The sequence below is a fragment of the Microtus oregoni genome, unplaced genomic scaffold (genome assembly GCF_018167655.1).
Source record: "Microtus oregoni isolate MIOR12 unplaced genomic scaffold, Mior012 000014F_ref0000157, whole genome shotgun sequence".
NCBI lineage: Eukaryota > Metazoa > Chordata > Mammalia > Rodentia > Cricetidae > Microtus > Microtus oregoni.
In genome coordinates this window covers 4961379-4980071 of record NW_024543073.1, presented here as the reverse complement: position 1 = coordinate 4980071, position 18693 = coordinate 4961379, and positions in this window count along the sequence as shown.

The window sequence follows — 18693 nt, the reverse complement described above, 5'->3', positions numbered from 1 at the left end:
TCTTCTAATACAAGGCACCTACCTAATCTAGTGCTGGAATTCTCAAGGATCTACTGACTTGGTTTGAGCTCGGCCTACACCAAAAAGTTGATTTAGAGAATGAATGCTGTATTTCTCCTTTTAATTAATAATTTTTTTAATGAGTTTCTATTTTAACCTCAAGATGACCACTAGTAGGGTGTAGTGACTCCAGCATAGAGTGAGACACTGGAACTCCTGAGGACCAGGGACCAGTGAAAGAGAAGGCACGCTGTTCTCAAAGCTATTGCAAGAGTGTCTCTCTTGCTGAGTTTTGGCGTTTGGAGAAAGGACCTTGTGGGGAGTGTTAACTTGTCCTTGAACAATTTCTGCTTTGTCTTAGGGTTTCTATTGCTGCAATGAAACACCATGACCAAAAGTAAGTTGGGAAGGAAAGGGTTTATTTGGCTTACACATCCACATTGCTGTTCATCAGGGGAGGAAGTCAGGACAGGGACCCAAGTAGGATGATCCTGGAGGCAGGAGCTGATGCAGAGGCCATGGAGGAGTGCTGCTTATGGCTTGCTTCCCCTGGCTTGCTCAGCCTGCTTTCTTACAGAACCCAGGACCACCAGTCCAGGGATGACACCACCCACCATGGGTGATTGATCACTACTTGTAATGCCCTCCAGCTGGATCTCATGGAGGCATTTCCTCAGTTGAGGCTCCTTCCTCTCTCATGAATGCACCTTGTGTCAAGTTGATAGACAAAACCAGCCAGTATATGTCTTGCCTCCCAAATGTTGGGATTCCAGCTGAGCAGAACCACACAATTAGCTGCAAAGGGACATGAGGACTAGGGAGTCTCCACATGGGAAAGTATCTAGACAACACTCACCAGAAGAGAATCAGCATTAGGAACCTGTCCATTCTCGACAGGCACCAGAACCAGATTACAACTGTGTGTGCCTTCGTGTCTCTTCTCGCTGTTCTCGCTTTCTCTCTCTCTCTCTTCCTTTCTCTCTCCCTCCCTCTCTCTCTGCACCTTCCTCTCCAGTGAAACATTAGGAGGCAATATGCCCTTGAAATTAGGAGTGGGGTTGGGGTGAAAAATAGCTAAAAATCTCTTTCCCTTAGCAAGCCTTACACGCCTGAAATAGGTGGTACAGGTCTTTGATTCCGGCACGCAAGAGGCAGAAGCAGGCAGATCTCTGAGTTCAAGACCAGCCTGGTCTACAAAGTGAGTTACACGACAGCCAGGTCTACACAAAGAAACCCTGTCTCGAAAAACAAAACAAAACAGCCTGACGCAGAATTTCTGGACTCAAGAGCGGGTAGAATGGAAGATGATGAGCATTCAGAATATAGATTGCTCACCTGGCCAATTTTATTCTCCCGCACTCTGAAATGGCAGCAAAGATTGTGGATCGTGCCCAGGGATTTGTCCTGGGCAAACAGGAGCCATTCAACACAGAGGGTTTAAATAGATACAACCAGGAAGGGTAAAGTTGATTTCATCTTCTACGTAGCCTTCCTGAGTGAGCCCATGTTCCAATTAAGCATGGGCTGCTTATGAAAATATTTATGGTTCTGTGTAAAAGGAGGTTACCCCGGGATATAGATTGGTAAATTGCTTGTCTACCATTGGTGGAGTCCTTGAGTTCCATTCCCAGAAACATCTAAACAGGTCACAGTGGCACTCAGCAGGTGGCGATCAAAAGAAAAGAACTTAAAGATAACCTGGATCAAGTTCAAGGCAGGTATCGAGGGGCTCTTGTCTCAAAAAACAGCAAATAGAAGCAAAAAAAAAACCAAACAAACAAACCCAACAACCCATTTTGTTTTGTTTGTTTCTCTGTTACCTTTGTTAAACCGGGTCTCACTATGTAGTACAGGCTGTCCCCAAACTCACAATCCTCCTGCCTCAGCTTCCTGAATGTGAGGATTTACAGGTATATGCCACTTACAAGGCTGGCTCAAAACATTCTTCCTCTAGATCAGTGGGTCTCAAGTCCACAGATCTAATGTTCCCTTGAAGGCCCAGTCTGTGTTTTCTCCTTTGCTGTGACAGACTAGCGGTGACTGGCAGACTCAGCTCACGCCTAAGTGCTTGTCCAGTTTCATAGCAAGCACACGAGAAGCTTCTGATCTTGGAACCACTGAAAAGCAGAAGATGGGGAACTGAAGGTATTGTGCTGACCTACACTATAACTACCTGACATTACTGCTGGGGTTTTTGTTGTGTTTTCCAAGTTTGGCAGTATCTTGGTAATATTTCTCATAAAAGAGGAAGTACAACTCCACAGTCCTTTCTTAGTACGGAAACCTGTAAGTAATACTGGTAAAAGTCAGCTCACTAGTTGCTGTCTGAGACGATCAGAAACACCCTCCCGAATCCCGAATCCCATGATCACCTTTCGGATTGTCTGAGGCCCAGCACTGAGTGGGGCTGTGGCCCATGGGCTTCCCCAATAACCTCCTCACACCTCTCATCTCTCCCTCACGGACTTCTGGGGATCCCCGGCACTGAAGGGAACTCTGGAGTATACGTTTAAAATCACTAGGGTGCTGGAAAGATGGCTCAGCAGTTAAGAGCACTAGCTGCTCTTCCAGAGGACCTGGGTTCAACTCCCAGCACCTCCAGCTCCTGAGGATCTGATACCTTCGCACCAATGCACATAAAATAAGGTTGAAATAAATTATTTTTTTTAAAAGAAAATGCTTGTGAATTGAGACCACCAGACCTGATCGAATCATGAAAGCTTGAGTTTCAGAAGCTCTGACGCTCTCAGATCTCTTGCAGGCTCCCTGTTCTAACAGTGAAGGAGTGGTGGGGCAAACCTGTAATCCTGGCATGTTGGAATCTGAAGTCAGGGAAACACAAACACCAGGCCAGCCTAGGCTATGCAGTTTCAAGCTGTATACGGGGTGTACATGGAGTTCCAGGCTAGCCTGGGCTATGAGATGGCAAAGAAAAGGACCATTTTCTTTCTGTCTGTCTTTTCTTTTTAGAAAGCTTTTTAAAAAAGATTTATTTATTATGTATACAACATTCTGCCTCCACGTATACCCGCATGCCAAAAGAGGGCGCCAGATCTCATTACAGATGGTTGTGAGCCACCATGTGGTTGCTGGGAGTTGAACTCAGGACCTCTGGGAGAGCAGCCAGTGCTCTTAACCACTGAGCCATCTCTCCAGCCCCTAGAAAGCTTTTTAAAAACAAATTGGGCTTACAGCATGAGAGAGTTAGAGTCCATGCTGGCATAAGAGTTCATATCATGATGGGGAATACCGCCCCACCCTCCAGTCTCACTATGTAACTCTGATTATCCTGGAACTCATTGTGTAGACCAGGCTGGCCTCCAGCTCACAGAGACCCACCTGCCTCTGCCTCCCAAGTGCCGGGATTAAAGGTGTGCACCACCATGCCTAATTGCAAAGAAATATTTTCCGCAAGTGGATTTCTGTTGTTTCTTCGTTTTTGAGACAGCCTCAGGTATTCAGGGCTAACCTCCAACTCAACTACGTAGCCAAAGACGACCCTGAATGTCTAGTCCTTCTGCCTCCACCTCCCGAGTGCTCTAGTGCCGAAGGTGTGCATGCAGGTGTGGACTTGGCACATCCTGCATGCGCGGCAGTCCTCCGCCACTGTGCTCTGTGCCGTCTCCCCAGCCTCAGAAGGAAAGCAGTCTTCAACAAGAAGGTTGTTCTAGAGGGAATCACTGCCCACCTTGGGGGACTTTTATGTAGAAAATTCCAGAATCAGGCTGACTGGCTTCAAAGCAGATGTACAGTCTCTAATTTCAGGACTCATAGATCTATATACTGCTTTTCTTTCCTTCTTTCTCTCTTTCCTTCCTTCTCTTTCTTTCTTTTTTTTTATTTTTTTGTTTTTCGAGACAGGGTTTCTCTGTGGTTTTGGAGCCTGTCCTGGAACTAGCTCTTGTAGACCAGGCTGGTCTTGAACTCACAGAGATCTGCCTGCCTCTGCCTCCTGAGAGCTGGGATTAAAGGCATGCACCTCCACTGCCCGGCTCTTTCTTTTCTTTTCTTTCTTTCTTTCTTTCTTTCTTTCTTTCTTTCTTTCTGACACAGATATCACCGTGTAGTCCTCATTGCCCTGAAACTCTGTGGAGATCAGGTTGGCCTTGAATTTGCTGTGATCTTCCTGTCTCTTCCTCCTGGGAACTTGGATTAAAAGCTTTTTTCCAACAGGCCAACTTTAGTGTGATAAACAAATCTATTGTTTTACTTAAAGTTTACAAAGAAAGTTACTGGAATGGTTGATCTGTTTTTCAATTTCTGCCAGTGACACCAACTTCTTCTGTCCTGTGCTCGCTCTCTCTCTCTCTCTCTCTCTCTCTCTCTCTCTCTCTCTTTATTTACTTGTCTGAGTATTTGTTTATGAGGAGGGCATATACCATGGTACCTGTACAGAGGTCAGAGGCAGTTTGTAAGAACTGGTCTCTTGAGCTGGGTGGTGGTGGCGCATGCCTTTAGTCTCAGCACACAAGAGCTGGTTCCAGGACAGGCTCCTCTATCTAGGTCACAGGGACTGAACTCAGGTTTGGTGGTAGGTGTGATAGGTATCTTTACACACTGAGCAATCTTCACAGCTCCCCAGACTGATTGATTTGATTGATTGATTTTTGTTTTTTGTTTTTTTTTTTTTTTGAGACAGAGTGTCTCTGAGTAGCCCTGGCTTCTCCTGGAAACTCACTCTGTAGACCAAACTGGCTTTGAGCTCACAGAGTTTCTGCCTGCCTCTGCCTCCCACGTGCTGGGGTTAAAGGCATGTGCCACCACGACCTGGCATCTGCACTTTTCTGTAGAATAATAACATAGGACATAAATCTTTAGTGTTTTCCAAAATTTATTTTGAAAAAATTTAAACTGGTAGTAATGCACACCTTTAATCCCAGAACCCGGAGGCTGAGGCAGGCAGATCTCTGAGTTCAAGGTCAGCCTGGCCTACAGAGTAAGTTCTAGGATAGCCAGAGATATATAGAGAAACCCTTTCTCTCTTCAAATATAATAATAATAAGTATATGCTCTTAACCACTGAGTCATCTCTCCAGCCCCTCCAAATCTCTTGATATTTTGACTATAATTTTTCTCGATGTTATGGTTTTAATGTAGAGAGTGCCACCTTGCATAAACAAGCACTAAATGGCAGATGTACATTTAACTCATTTTGGAAGTACTTGGAATTTTTGTCCTAATCCCAAGCCAAAATCTGCTTAATGATAACTTATTTCATTTAACAATTATTTATTTTGGTTTTTGTTTGTTTGTTTTTTGAGATAGGATCTCACTAAATTGCCCTGACTGGCCTGGAATTTGCTTTGTAGATCAGGTTGATCATGAACTCATGGTGATCCCCCAGCCTCTCCTCCTAAGTACTGGGGTTATGGCCATGAACCATCATTGCTGGCTATCAAGACAAAGACTTTGTGCCTGCTAGGCAAGCGCTCCAAGTGAGCTCCATGTCCAGCCCTGGTTTTTATGGTATTTATCTATTTATTTAATTTACTTCCTGTTTGTGTGTTTGTGTGTATGGGCACACACGCAGAAGTTTACTGATAGCCATCTCTGCAGCCCCCACACCTGGCTAGCCCTTGACTCCCCTGCCCCAGACAGGGTTTCTCTGTGTAACAGCCCTAGTTGTCTTGGGACTCCCTCTGTAGACCAACCAGGCTGGCTTTGAGATCACAGAGACCTACCTGCCACTGCCTCTGCCTCCTGAGCGCTGGGATTAAAGGCATGCACCACCACCGCCCAGCCAACACACATCATTTGTTTTTTCTGATTCTTTTCTCATTTCCTTGTACCCTTCTACCTCTGGCAGTCCTTCCCACCTCCACTCAGTGTTGGTGGCCATGTCAGAAAAGCTGGAGTCAAGCCGGGCGGTGGTGGCGCACGCCTTCAATCCTAGCACTCGGGAGGCAGAGGCAGGCGGATCTCTGTGAGTTCGAGGCCAGCCTGGTCTACAAAGGGAGTTCCAGGACAGGCTCCAAAGCTACAGAGAAACCCTGTCTCGAAAAACACCAAAAAAAAAAAAAAAAAGAAAAAAAAAAAGAAAAGTTGGAGTCAGCAAGGAGCTCACGAAGTTTAAGTCACCACATAGCAAAGCTAAATCCTGGAGAGGCAAAGCCCCACCCCGAGGGGGATTGTTCCCAGAATGCCCCTTGCTTCTGTCGTGTTTCCTCCTGCTTGCTGCTGCCGTGTTCCTGCTGTGTTTGCCACGGTATGATTACTGTGTGAAAGAATCCCACTGTATCTAGCATAGCGTGATTGTGTCACTAGAAAATTCCACTCCTCGTTGGGTAATTTCCTTGCAGATCATAATGAAGATAGTTTTTTATAAAAGCAATGATGATTAGTTAGATCTATGATTTAAATGTTCTGTCTCTCTCTTTCCAAGACGCGATTTCTCTGTGTAACAGTCCTGGAACTCCTTTGTAGATCAGGCTGACCTTGAACTCACAGAGACCCACCTACCTCTGCCTCCCAAGTGGTGGGATTAAAGTTGTGTGCCACCACCAGGGTAATTGAACTTTCTTGGATTAGCCTAAAAGATACAGGTGTTTAAGGCCGTAAAGATGATCAGGGAAATGCTTTAGGTTATTCTGCCGATTGCTCCAACAAAAGGTACAAAAAAAAAAAAAAGGCAAAAAATGGCTAGAAGTCACCTTCCCTTGGTTAGATGTGAGATGTGCCAAGGATGGAAAATGAGAACAAGGAAGTTCCATGCCTTATAGACCCATGAATTCTGCCTGTGGAAAACCAGGCCGATGATGAAAGAAAGCAATTATGTCCCCACACCCGAGGTTAGGCTTGAGTTCCTTGGTCATGTAGCTTAGAGAATTAATCACAGATTTTGGTATGCACACTGAGAAAACAAAGTCGTGAAAGGAAATTAAATGACCCTATTGTGGGTAAAGAAAAACAGATGGCGAGCGAGGCCACTTGCGTCGAGTTTTGTCGGGATCCGCTGCGCTGAAACTGCAGACAGCTGCCTGCCGCACAAAGGCACCGCTAGAATATGCTTGGCTCTCCTAAAACGTTGCTAATCAGTAAAAATGGAATCATTGCTTCGGGGTGAAGATGTTATGGTGGAAAAAAATCAATACAAAGAAAAAAATATTTAACCGCTTGTGGGCTTCTAAGAAAAACATCTACCTTGTGAACAAAAGGTGATCTCTTCCTACATAAAATTCTCATTTGTTTTTGAAAATGCATAACTTGTGGTTTTAATAATCTATCTTGTTTCTAAGTGTGTGTGTGTGTGTGTGTGTGTGTGTGTGTACCTATGGAGGCTAGAAGAGCACGTCAGAGCCACCTGAAACGGATGCTCGGAGCTGAGCTCCAATCCTCTCTGAGGGCAGCATGTGCTCTCAACTGTTGAGCCAGCTCTCCAACACCTAGACAAACCGTTGGAGATGTTTATTAGTGGTTAGGGAATGCAACCTATATGGGGTATTTTTACTTCAATTCTTATTTCCTTTTTGAGACGAAGTTTATAGTAGCCGTAAAGGCATACTAAGGAAGAACTCCTCAGGTCAAGTAGATGGAATTGCTAGCAGGGCTGGTGCTAGGTCCAAAGAGCCCCCCCACCCAAACGGAGGTGCTGGTGACAAAGTCCCAAACAGAAGGACTTTGGCTGGGTAAACAGAAGGATTGTAACTAGATAAACAGGGGCCTAAGGTGGGTTTCTGTTTACTAGGGGCCTTCTTTAATCCAGACTCAAAGGTCAGCTACCTTGGGCAAGAGCATCCAGCTCCAGGTCAACCCAAAAAGCCTGAGTCAGCTCAAAGGCCTCCATCCTGCTGACTGCTGTTTAAGATCCATTTGCTTGTCCGCCATTTTTATCTTCTCCCTACTTCCCTCCCATAGCCTCGGCAGTTGGATCCCCAATAAAAGAAACCTTTCTTTTACCCCTGGAGTGGCCCAGTTTGGTGGTTTTACCAAGCCTTGGTTTCAAGCTAGGGACTTAATAGTCTAGTCAAACATGTCAATGCCCTGGCTAAGGGACTGCCTGTTCACCTGTAGCCATGCTAAAAAGACAGAAGCAGTAATTGACATGTAATGAGATAGCAGGCTTTTCTACCTGTGATTTCTGTCCAATCGCGTACATCTGCTTGATGCCAGGAGGTTCTGTTGGTCCTGCTCACCTTTCTAGGGCTTGATCCTGATGAGATAACTTTCCCTTTCCTTCTCTCTTGTCTTTTTTTTTGTTTGTTTGCTTGCTTTAAACTACATCTCCAACGCTGTCACCTGCGTGGCCACTTCTCTGCCTGGTGTCCGACCTTCACGACTACTTAGCTGGAGCACCAGGACTTTTTCTCTTTGCCTTTCCCACCTTCCTCCTCCGGGCAGCTGCTAGGATGCGAAGCTTGCTTACTCTGTCCAAGCTCTAATAATATTGCCTGCCCTTCAGCTTCCATTCTTAGTCTTCCCTTCTTTTATTAAGGTCAGGCATGGTGGCGCGCACATCTTTAATCTCAGCACTAGGAGGCAGAGGCAGAGGCAGGTAGACCTCCATTGGTTTGAGACCAGCCTCGTTTACAAAAAGCCATGGCTATGCATCAGGAGATAGAGGGCTATGGAGAGGGACCCTGTCTCAAAAGAACAAAACTAATAATAATATTCTTTACCCCCATCACCTCCACATGTGACGTTTTCATTTATGTTTGCGTTTCATTTTTCATTCTATTTTAGTTTTTGAGGGTAGTGGTGGAGGAGATTGAGACAAGGTCTCAAGGAGTCCAGGAAGGCCTTGGACTCTTGATCTTCCAGCCTCCACCTCCCAACTGTACCCAGCTCATTTAATCTCTTCACATTTTTAGAAAAGGCAATTTCACTAATAGTGCCAAATGCTATCTGTTCCTTTGTTGTTGCTGCTGTTCTGTGGGTTTTTTTGTTTCTTTTCTTTTCTTTTTATAAGATAAGGTCTCTTCCTGGGCTGTTCTTGAATTGACTTTGAGCCAAGTCTGGCCTCAAATCCTTAGCCTCCTACCCTGGGTCGACTGACGTACACACCTGGCTGTTAGCTGTTTTTATTGAATCCACTTCAAGTTTTATTATCTGAAAGGCCTTCACCTTGCATCTCTCCTCAAACCTTCCTTGTGGGTAAAAATAGCTGCAACATTTATGAGATTAAAAAAAAAAAACAAATGAGTAAACCTGGTATGGGGTGAACGCCTGTAATCCCAGCCCCTCAGAGTTCAGGGCAGGATGAGTCAGAGTTTAAGTCTAGTTTGGTTACAAACCAAGATCCTGTCTCCAAACACAGACAAACAAAAACCCAGAGAGATACAAAGCAATAGAGACATGGGTAAAATAGCCCTGCCTGGGTCCCATAGACGCAGAATAAAGTAAAAGACAATGCACATGACAGCAACCTCCTCACTGGGACCTTGGAACTCAGGGGTGGCTGGCTGACAGCCGTGGCTGGCTTGGGAACCTAACCCCAGAAGAGGGCAACCAAGAGCTGCCTGCACTGTTGAGAAAAGCCACAGACAATCATGATAAAGGGAACTGGCCCATCCAGGACAGTCCTACAGAGGCCAGTGTGGGGAATGAAGAGATCAGACTTGGTGAGTGGAGGAATGAAGTTAGCAGAGGAAGCGAGGCAGCAACTCAGTGAGCAACCCAGCCAGTTTCCTGTGAGGTTAGGGGGAAGCTTAATCTCTTAAATCACTGGTGAGAGTCAAGAAGAGGGGGCGTGTGTGTGTGTGTCTGTGTGTTCCTCCAAGAACCTGCCCATCTCCTCACCCATCTAACCTTCTTTCTCCCTCTTTCAAAAATAAACAAACAAAAAAATCACACAAGACACACACACACACACACACTTGAAAATTGGCACAAATAGGAAAAAGACCAATAAGAGGAATTAAAATGTCAAAGGGGGGGGGGCTGGAAAGATGGCTCAGTGGTTAAGATGGCTCAGTGATTAAGAGCACTGACTGCTCTTCCAGATGGACCCGGGTTCGATTCCCAGCACTGACATGGCAGCTCATACTTGTCTGGAATTCCTGTTCCAGGGAATCCGACACCAATGCACATAAAATAAAGTTTAAAAAATGTCAAAAAAAATACTCCCTAAAGTCTACACACATTAAAAAGTTCAGAGCAACAATAAAAAACCATGGAGTTCATTTTGTGTTGGCCAGCCACTGCTGGGCATGGGGCTGCCCTGGAGTGTGGCTGATACACCCAGTGACACTCCACTGTAGCAAACTTAATCCCGCCCCCTCTGCCTCCACAGTGCGAGCTCTTAACTATAGAGCCATCTCTACAATGCTCCCCATTTCCGTTTATTTATTGATTGTATGTGGGAGGGGCACACATGTACCCTAGTGTGTGCGTGTGCGTGTGCGTGTGTGTGTGTGTGTGTGTGTGTGTGAGTATGAAGTCAGAGGACAACACACAGGAAAGGCGATTCAACAGTTAGGGGGCTGCTGTTCCAAAGGACCAGTTTTCAACCCTCACTTCCCAAATGGTGCCTCACAACCATCTATAACTCCAGTACCTGGGGATCCCATGCGCTCTTCTGGCCATGAGACACCCGGCAAGCAACTGGTACACAGACATATGTGCAGGCAAAATACTCATGCAAATAAAATAAAAAAGTTAAAAAGGAAAAAGAAAGAAAACAATGCCTGGAACTCCAGTTTCAGGGGATCCAGTGCCTTCCGTTGGCGTCCACGGGACCCAGGCATGCCAGTGCTGCACAGACATACATGCAGGCAAAACACCCATGCACATAAAATAAAATGAAATTTAAATTAAAAAGAAAACCCCCGGGGCAGTAAGCTGTAAATCTCAGCAGCTGCTCGAAGGAGGAAGATGGAAATAAGAAAGAGAAATCGGCATGTTATTTGAGTTAAGCAGGAATGGAGGTCGGGGGCGTGGAGCACAAGCAGCCGTATGGTTGGAGCCTTAGAGAAGGAATAAAAGATGTCCACAGTATTAGAAAAAGCACGCTTAAGGTCTGGCCAGCATCTGGAAGAAAAAGACAAAAGAGAAGAAACAGGGAAAGGTGCTATTTTCTGAGTCGGAACCTAGAAAGACAGACAGACAGACAGACAGACAGAGCAGATACTCATGGTAGTTTAGGAGAGATTGTACTAGGGAATTCTGGGAAAGAAAAGTGCATTATGTCATTAAAAGGCTACTGCTTCCATCTCTGTAGCATAGCTGAAGGTGGTCCCGTCTTTCTGACAGGTGGTCCTCTGGGACACCCGGATGAATTCTTAGGAGAGGAAGCAATGGCATGTCACCGAGAGGCAGATGGCATGCTTTACTATCACACGACCATGATGTACGGTGTCACCACAGGCCCAGAGAGATGGGGCCAAGCAACCATGGACGGAAGCCTCTGAACCAGTAATCCAAAGTGAACCCTTTCTCTTCACAGCGTCTCATAAGAACAGAAACATCAACATACTCTTCGTGTCAGTATTCATTTTAGATAGGTCTCATTCCTCTCAAATCCGGTTTGTCTAAGTTTGAAGCTCCCAGCCTGAAACCATCATGTTACTCTAGACTCAATCTAAAAATGTGAACCCCAGCCCCAGGATTCCCTACTCTTCAGTGTGGGTTCTTTATGGTAGCTTCCTATAAATCTCACTTGCTTTACTGATGCGGGAGTGATTCCTTTCTAATCTGTTGCTTTCATTGGTTAACTAATAAAGAAAACTGCTTGGCCCTCCATATTCCCAAATATTATTTATTTTTTTATTTTTTTTTTTTAAATATTTATTTATTATGTATATAACATTCTGCCTTCACGTATGCCCGCACACCAGAGGAGGGCGCCAGATCTCATTACAGATGGTTGTGAGCCACCATGTGGTTGCTGGGAATCGAACTCAGGACCTCTGGAAGAGCAGCCAGTGCTCTTAACCACTGAGCCATCTCTCCAGCCCCCCCAAATATTATTTATAAATGTTCTTTTTTACATTTAAAGGGGGATAGATATAGATATGAATAATTTGCATTGGTATGGATTTTAAGGTCAATTTTGTTATATGTATTTCTGATCTTGATTAAGGTATTGTGATTGTGTAGTTCATTTAAAATGTAATGTATAATTAGGAAATATAGGTTATTAATGGATAATCATCAATAATAGTCAAGCTTGTAGTTATGTTAGTTAGATTTTCTAGATATATAGAGATATATTTCAGTTAGATAGGCATTCTTCATATCTTTTAAAGACTACAGAATATGGCATTTAATGTTTTAACAACTTAGGGCTTTTCTTTTTCTTTTTTTTTTTTTTCGAGACAAGGTTTCTCTGTGGTTTTGGAGCCTGTCCTGGAACTAGATCTTGTAGACCAGGCTGGTCTCGAACTCACAGAGATCTGCCTGCCTCTGCCTCCCGAGTGCTGGGATTAAAGGCGTGCGCCACCACCGCCCGGCTAACTTAGGGCTTTTCACGACAATGAGACACGTCTGCTCCTGGCAGCACCAATCTACTTCAAGAGAAAGATGGGCATCGAAGAGGCTCCTTATGGAGTTTGATAGCCATTTGGGCAAGAAACTGCTCTTGCCTGGACTGTTGCATAAACTGGACACAAAGAACCCGCAGAAAGAGGACTACTGAACTTGCCTAAAGGTGAGATGATCTTTCGGGGTTCCTGACTCATGAAAGAGTCTGTGAGACATTCTGCAGGACACAGCAGAAAGTGACTAAACTGTCTTTGAAATTTCCTGCTTCATGAAAAAGTCTGCTGGATACTATGGGCCTGAAGGCTAAAGATGGATGCCCCAACAATACAAAAGACCTTTGGGTGACTGTCCAGGCAGCGAGTTGTCTCTGTCATTTCTAGAGTTTGGATTTCTTGTTTGCTTAGATAATATTCCTTCTGGAGTCTTTGATGGATTTAAAAAATAGATAGTTACAGTTGTTTTCCTTAGTTATGATAAAAGATAAAATAGATATAAATATTATAACTGTAATTCTTACTTGATAACTGTTTTGTTATATGTAATTTTACTATGTTAAAGTTAAAGCCTTTCTTTTTTGTTTAAACAGAAAAAGGGGAAATGATGTGGGAGTGATTCCTTTCTAATCTGTTGCTTTCATTGGTTACTAATAAAGAAACTGCCTAGGCCCATTTGATAGGCCAACCCTTAGGTAGGTGGAGTAAACAGAACAGAATGCTGGGAGAAAGAAGCCGAGTCAGGAGTCACCATGATTCTCCCACTCCAAACAGACGCAGGTTAAGATCTTTCTTGGTAGGCCAACTTGTGGTGCTACACAAAGTATTAGAAATGGGTTAGATCAATATGTAAGAGCTAGCCAATAAGAGGCTGGAACTAATGGGCCATGCAGTGTTTAAAAGAATACAGTTTCCGTGTAATTATTTCAGGTAAAGCTAACCAGGTGGCAGAACGCAGCCCCGCCGCTCCATCTACGGGCAGCCAGGTGCCAGGAACGTAGCCCGCTGGCCATATTACAACACTTTACCTATATTGTACATTGAAGAGGGAGGTGTGTGTGTGTGTGTGTGTGTGTGTGTGTGTGTTGGGATCTAACACAGGCCTTCACGAATACTTTACTATTGAGCCCTCCCCCTAGCCCATTAGTCTGAAGCTGTCAATCACAATGTCTCTTGAAGGAGTGTGTATAGAAACTTAGAAATAAAAGCTTTTCTGTCTTGTCGAATACTTGCAGGGATTTGAATATGCAAACCTGGATCTGGACTTTAGGTTGGATATAGGCTCCAATAAGAGCTACTATGTTTTATATAAGAATTTGTATTTGAAAGACTTCACTCAGTGGTAGAACAATGGCCCAGCATAGGCTTTAGATTTGATTCCCAGAACCACAATTTAAAAAGTAATAATGTTAAAAAGGGACTTCGGGGTCAGTGAGTTACCACAATGGTAAAATGTCCCCCTTTTTTTTTTGGCCAGGCGGTGATGGTGCACGCCTTTAATCCCAGCACTTGGGAGGCAGAGGCAGGCAGATCTCAGTGAGTTCAAGGCCAAGCTGGTCTACAAAGCAAGTTACAGTACAGCCAGGACTGTTACACAGGAAAACTTTGTCTTGAAATACCAAAAAAAAAAAAAAAAAAAAAGAAAGAAAGAAAGAAAAAACAAAAAAAAAGTACTTAAGAACACAAGAACACACACTGCTCTTGCAGAGGACCTGAGTTTGGCACCCACACGAGGAGGCTCACAACCACCTGTAACTCAGCAATATGAGGTCTGATATCGTCTTCTGGACTTCACTGGCACCAGTACTCACACCCGCACACACCTCACTCCCACGCACATATGCACATAACTAGAAATAGAACCTAAAAAAAAAAAACCTTTAAATAAAGTACTTTGAAAATAATTTTAAAAAACTGTGTTCCTATTGTGTCTATTGAGTGTGTTCATGACATACATGCCAGTGAGGGTGTGCATTGCCACAGTATGACAGTGGAGGTCAAAGGATGACTTTCTGGAGTTGGTTCTCTCCTGCCTTAGTTACTTTTCTATTGCTGTGATAAAAGACCACGGCCAGGCAGACTTACAAAAGAAGGGGTTTACTTGGTTCACAGTTTCAGAGGGTTAGAGCCATGAGGGCAGAGAAAAAGCATGGTGGCTGCAATAGCTGAGATCTCAGATCCTGGTCCTTAGGTGGGAGGCGGAGGGAGCTAACTGGAATGCTGTTGGCTTTGGAAACCTCAAAACCCGCCCCCCAGTGACACACCTCCGCCAACAAGGCCACACCTCCTAATTCTTTTCCAACAGTTCTACTGACTGGGGACCAAGCATTCAAACACATGAGCCTGTGGGGCCCCCCTCATTTAAGCCAGCACATACATCCCCTTTTACCATTGTCCCAGGGATCATCGGTACTTTCCCTGCTGAGCCATCCTGCCAGCTACAAATGCCCAGTTCTTCAATTTGGATTTCTTATTTAGGCAAATCCACCTGTAAGTCTGCATGTTTGAGCCCCTTACCAAAACCCTGATAGAGAGCTTTGTCACCTGGGTGTTGGCACACCCAACACTATTTTATCTCATAAAGCAAGGGCCACTACACTGCTACTATTGTGCCAATCTGGCTTCTTCAGCCTCCTGATAAATGAGAGCAGACTCTGTAGGTTTAGCATTACTACTTCCATTGAAACCTGCATGACCCGGTGTGTGTCCCAGTGCAAAGCTGTGATGGGTGCAGCACTTGCAGCTGGGCCATCAGCCTTGACTGCTAGAAGACTACAACCAACAGGTGAACCAACCACAGAGTGGGGGTACTGTGGGCTCAAGCCTGGGTGCTCTATCCTCTAACCACAGTGGTTCAAAGGGGCTTCATGGGACTTGAGGGAAGTGTGGCTCCAGACTGAGAAGTAGTTAACTCTCACTACTGTTCTTAGGAAAGTCTTGCTAATAATTATGTGCCATGTGCATAAGGTAAACTGTTCATATTGCAAAGATGGAAAATAAATTGTAAGAAATTTTACAGAAAATATGCAAGAATCTACCAAAGACGATACAAATGTAAAACTAATCATATCCTAATCAAAGTCACAGTAACAATAATAATAAAGAGGCTGGGCATAGTGATGTACACCCTTAGCTGCAGTCCTCACAGGCAGAAGCAGGTGGGTCTCTGAGTTTCAGACCAACCCGGTCTACAGAGCAAGTACCAGGATGGCTAGCTACACAGAGAAACTCTACCTTGAAAAAAAAAACAATAAAAGAAAGGTAACAAAGAATTTGTTGATGTGGGTTTTCTCCTCTGTTTGCTATGAATGTTTTATAATCATTGGTTAATAAGGAAGCTGCTTTGGTTTATAGCAGGACAGAATATAGCCAGGCTGGAAGAGATATATAGAGAGGGTAGGTGGAGTCAGAAAGATGCCATGTAGCTGCTGAAGGAGAAAGATGCCAGCTGCCAGACAGAACCTTACTGGTAAGCTACACCCTAGTGGTGATGCACAGATTAATAGAAATGGGTTAATTTAAGATATAAGAGTTAGACACTAAGAAACCTGAGCTAGCCAGGCGGTGGTGGCGCATGCCTTTAATTCCAGCACTTGGGAGGCAGAGGCAGGTGGATCTTTGTGAGTTCGAGACTAGCCTGGTCTACAAGAGCTAGTTCCAGGATAGGCTCCAAAACCACAGAGAAAACAAAAAAACAAACAAATAAAAAAAAAGAAACCTGAGCTAATAGGCCAATTAATTAATTAATAGCAGTGTTATAATTAATATAGTTTCTGTGTGATTATTCAGATCCAAGCAGTTGGGGAATGAAAGAAAAGTTTCCGCCTACAGTTTGTAGTGGGAGGCAGGTAGACCAGTGTAACAGAAAGGAGAACTCAGAAGGGAACAGGAACTTGGCATATCATAAAGGTGGCACCACAGAACCATGACGGGGGTACATTGTTTCTTAGCATGAAAAATTTGGCTGGCAGGTTTTTTGATTCTGTTTTGAGACAGTGTCTTACTGTGGTCTCACTCTGTAGACCAGGCTGACCTTGAACTTAGAGGTCCACCTGCTTCTGCTGGGATTTGAGGCGTGTACCACCACTCCCTTTATGATTTTATTGAGAAAAAGTAAGCTGGATCCTGTCATTTTTATCATCGGCAAATGTTTCAGTATGAATGTACTGCCTATGATAGTATAGAATGCCATTTGTCTGAATCAGGAGCCAAACTTCTTAAAAAAAAATACCAACATGAAATAAAAAATGATGATTTTGTTCCATTCAATAAGACAAAAAAACTTGAGAAACTGATAATTGACTTGAAGAATATTTGTAATGTCTAAAACTAGGGACACTAGATGTAGAACACACAAAGAAACTAAAATAAAAAAAAAATTACATAGCTAACCAGCCAGTAAGCAGTGGGTTGTGAGATGTCGCTAACTGCATTTTCAGCAACCGAGATCGAATGGGAAAGGAGAGAAAACAGAGTAAATGGCAGAAGCATGTGCTGTCCTGCAGCATCAGCCACATTGAGAAGATGATCAAAGCAACAGATAACATGGCATAATGGTTCAAAACAAAACAAATGAAAACCTAAGGAGTTGGACATGGTGGTGCATGTATGTCGGCAGTCCCAACACTTGGGAGATGGAGGCAGGAGGACCAGAAATTCAAGCCCCCGCTCAGCGACATTGCAAAAAGGAGGTCATCTTGGACAGCATGAGACCCTGTTTTGCCCAGATCGTCAGGTTCCCCCCAGATTACCACCAAGTCAGAACCCACGTGCAAAAGCAAAGAGCCTTTATTCAGGCTTGAGCTTGGACCCTCTGTGTGTCCAATGCAACCAGCGGTCCAATCAAACAGCACCGAGCCTGGGTGGGGTGGGGATTTTATCATAGAAGAGGCTGAGGGTTGGGGGGACTTTCAAGGTTTGAGATCCCTGATTGGCTGACATGTGTCCAGGGGTGTCCTGGTGAAAGGGGGTAGGTATGTGCTGGGCTAAGGGACATCTGGTGATCCTGTCTACAATAGTTGGAACGGTAGGTATTTTCCCCTTGGTTGCTGATTGGTTCATTACTGGGTGCTGCCTGGGTGGTCTCAGTTTGTGGTCCTTCCTGGAACCAGGTATTATCTTAGAATAAACTGGAATTTAGGCCTACTCTTTGACTGGCTTCTAATTGAGCCTGTCATGGCTGCAGTATAGCTAAGCTGCCCTGGGTCCCACAACCCTATCTAAAATATAAAGTGCTAAGGAACCAGGGAGATGACTCAAAGGCTAAGAGCACTTGCAGAGGACTTGAGTTCAGGTGTGAGCACTGAAGTCAGGCAGCTCACAGCTACTGGTAACTTCAACTGTACCTGGATCTTCTTTCGCTCTAACCCCACCTTAGAACGCCAAGTTGTTGTTTGTTTTTAACCCTTTACTATTTGGGGCACCCACCCCCCAGCTCCCAAATCGTGACACAGAGGCTTATTCTTACTTATAGATAGCCAGCCTTAGCTTGACTTGTTTTTAGCCAGCTTTTCTTTTCTTTTTTTTAAAGATCTATTTATTTGTTTGTTTGTTTTTATTATGTATACAACATTCTGCCTCCATGTATGCCCACACACCAGAAGAGGGCGCCAGATCTCATTACAGATGGTTGTGAGCCACCATGTGGTTGCTGGGAATTGAACTCACGACCTCTGGAAGAGCAGCCAGTGCTCTTACCACTGAGCCATGTCTCCAGTCCTAGCCAGCTTTTCTTATCTTAAATTATCCATCTATCTTTTGCCTCTCAGCTTTTTTTCTCTATTTCTGTATACCTTCCTTTACTTCTTTCTCCATGGCTTGCTGTGTAACTGGGTGGCTGGCTCCTGATATCCTCTCCTTGTTCTATCTTGTGCCTCCTTCTTTTCTCCTTCCATTTATTCTCTCTGCCTGCCGGCCCTGCCTATCTTCTCTTCTGTCTCACTATTAGCCTTTCAGTGCTTTATTAGACCATCAGGTGTTTGAGGCAGGCAAAATAACACAGCTTCACGGAGTTAAACAAATGCAACATAAAAGAATGTGATACGTTTTTGCATTATTAAAACAAATGTTCCACAGCATAAACAAATGTAACACATCTTAAGATAATATTCCACAATATCTAACTCCTCTGCCCTCCAAGGGCACCAGCACTAAGGTGCACATGTCCATACCAACACATACATAGAATTTAAAATAATATGAATTCTTTTTTTTTTTTTTTTTTGGTTTTTCGAGACAGGGTTTCTCTGTGGTTTTGGAGCCTGTCCTGGAACTAGCTCTTGTA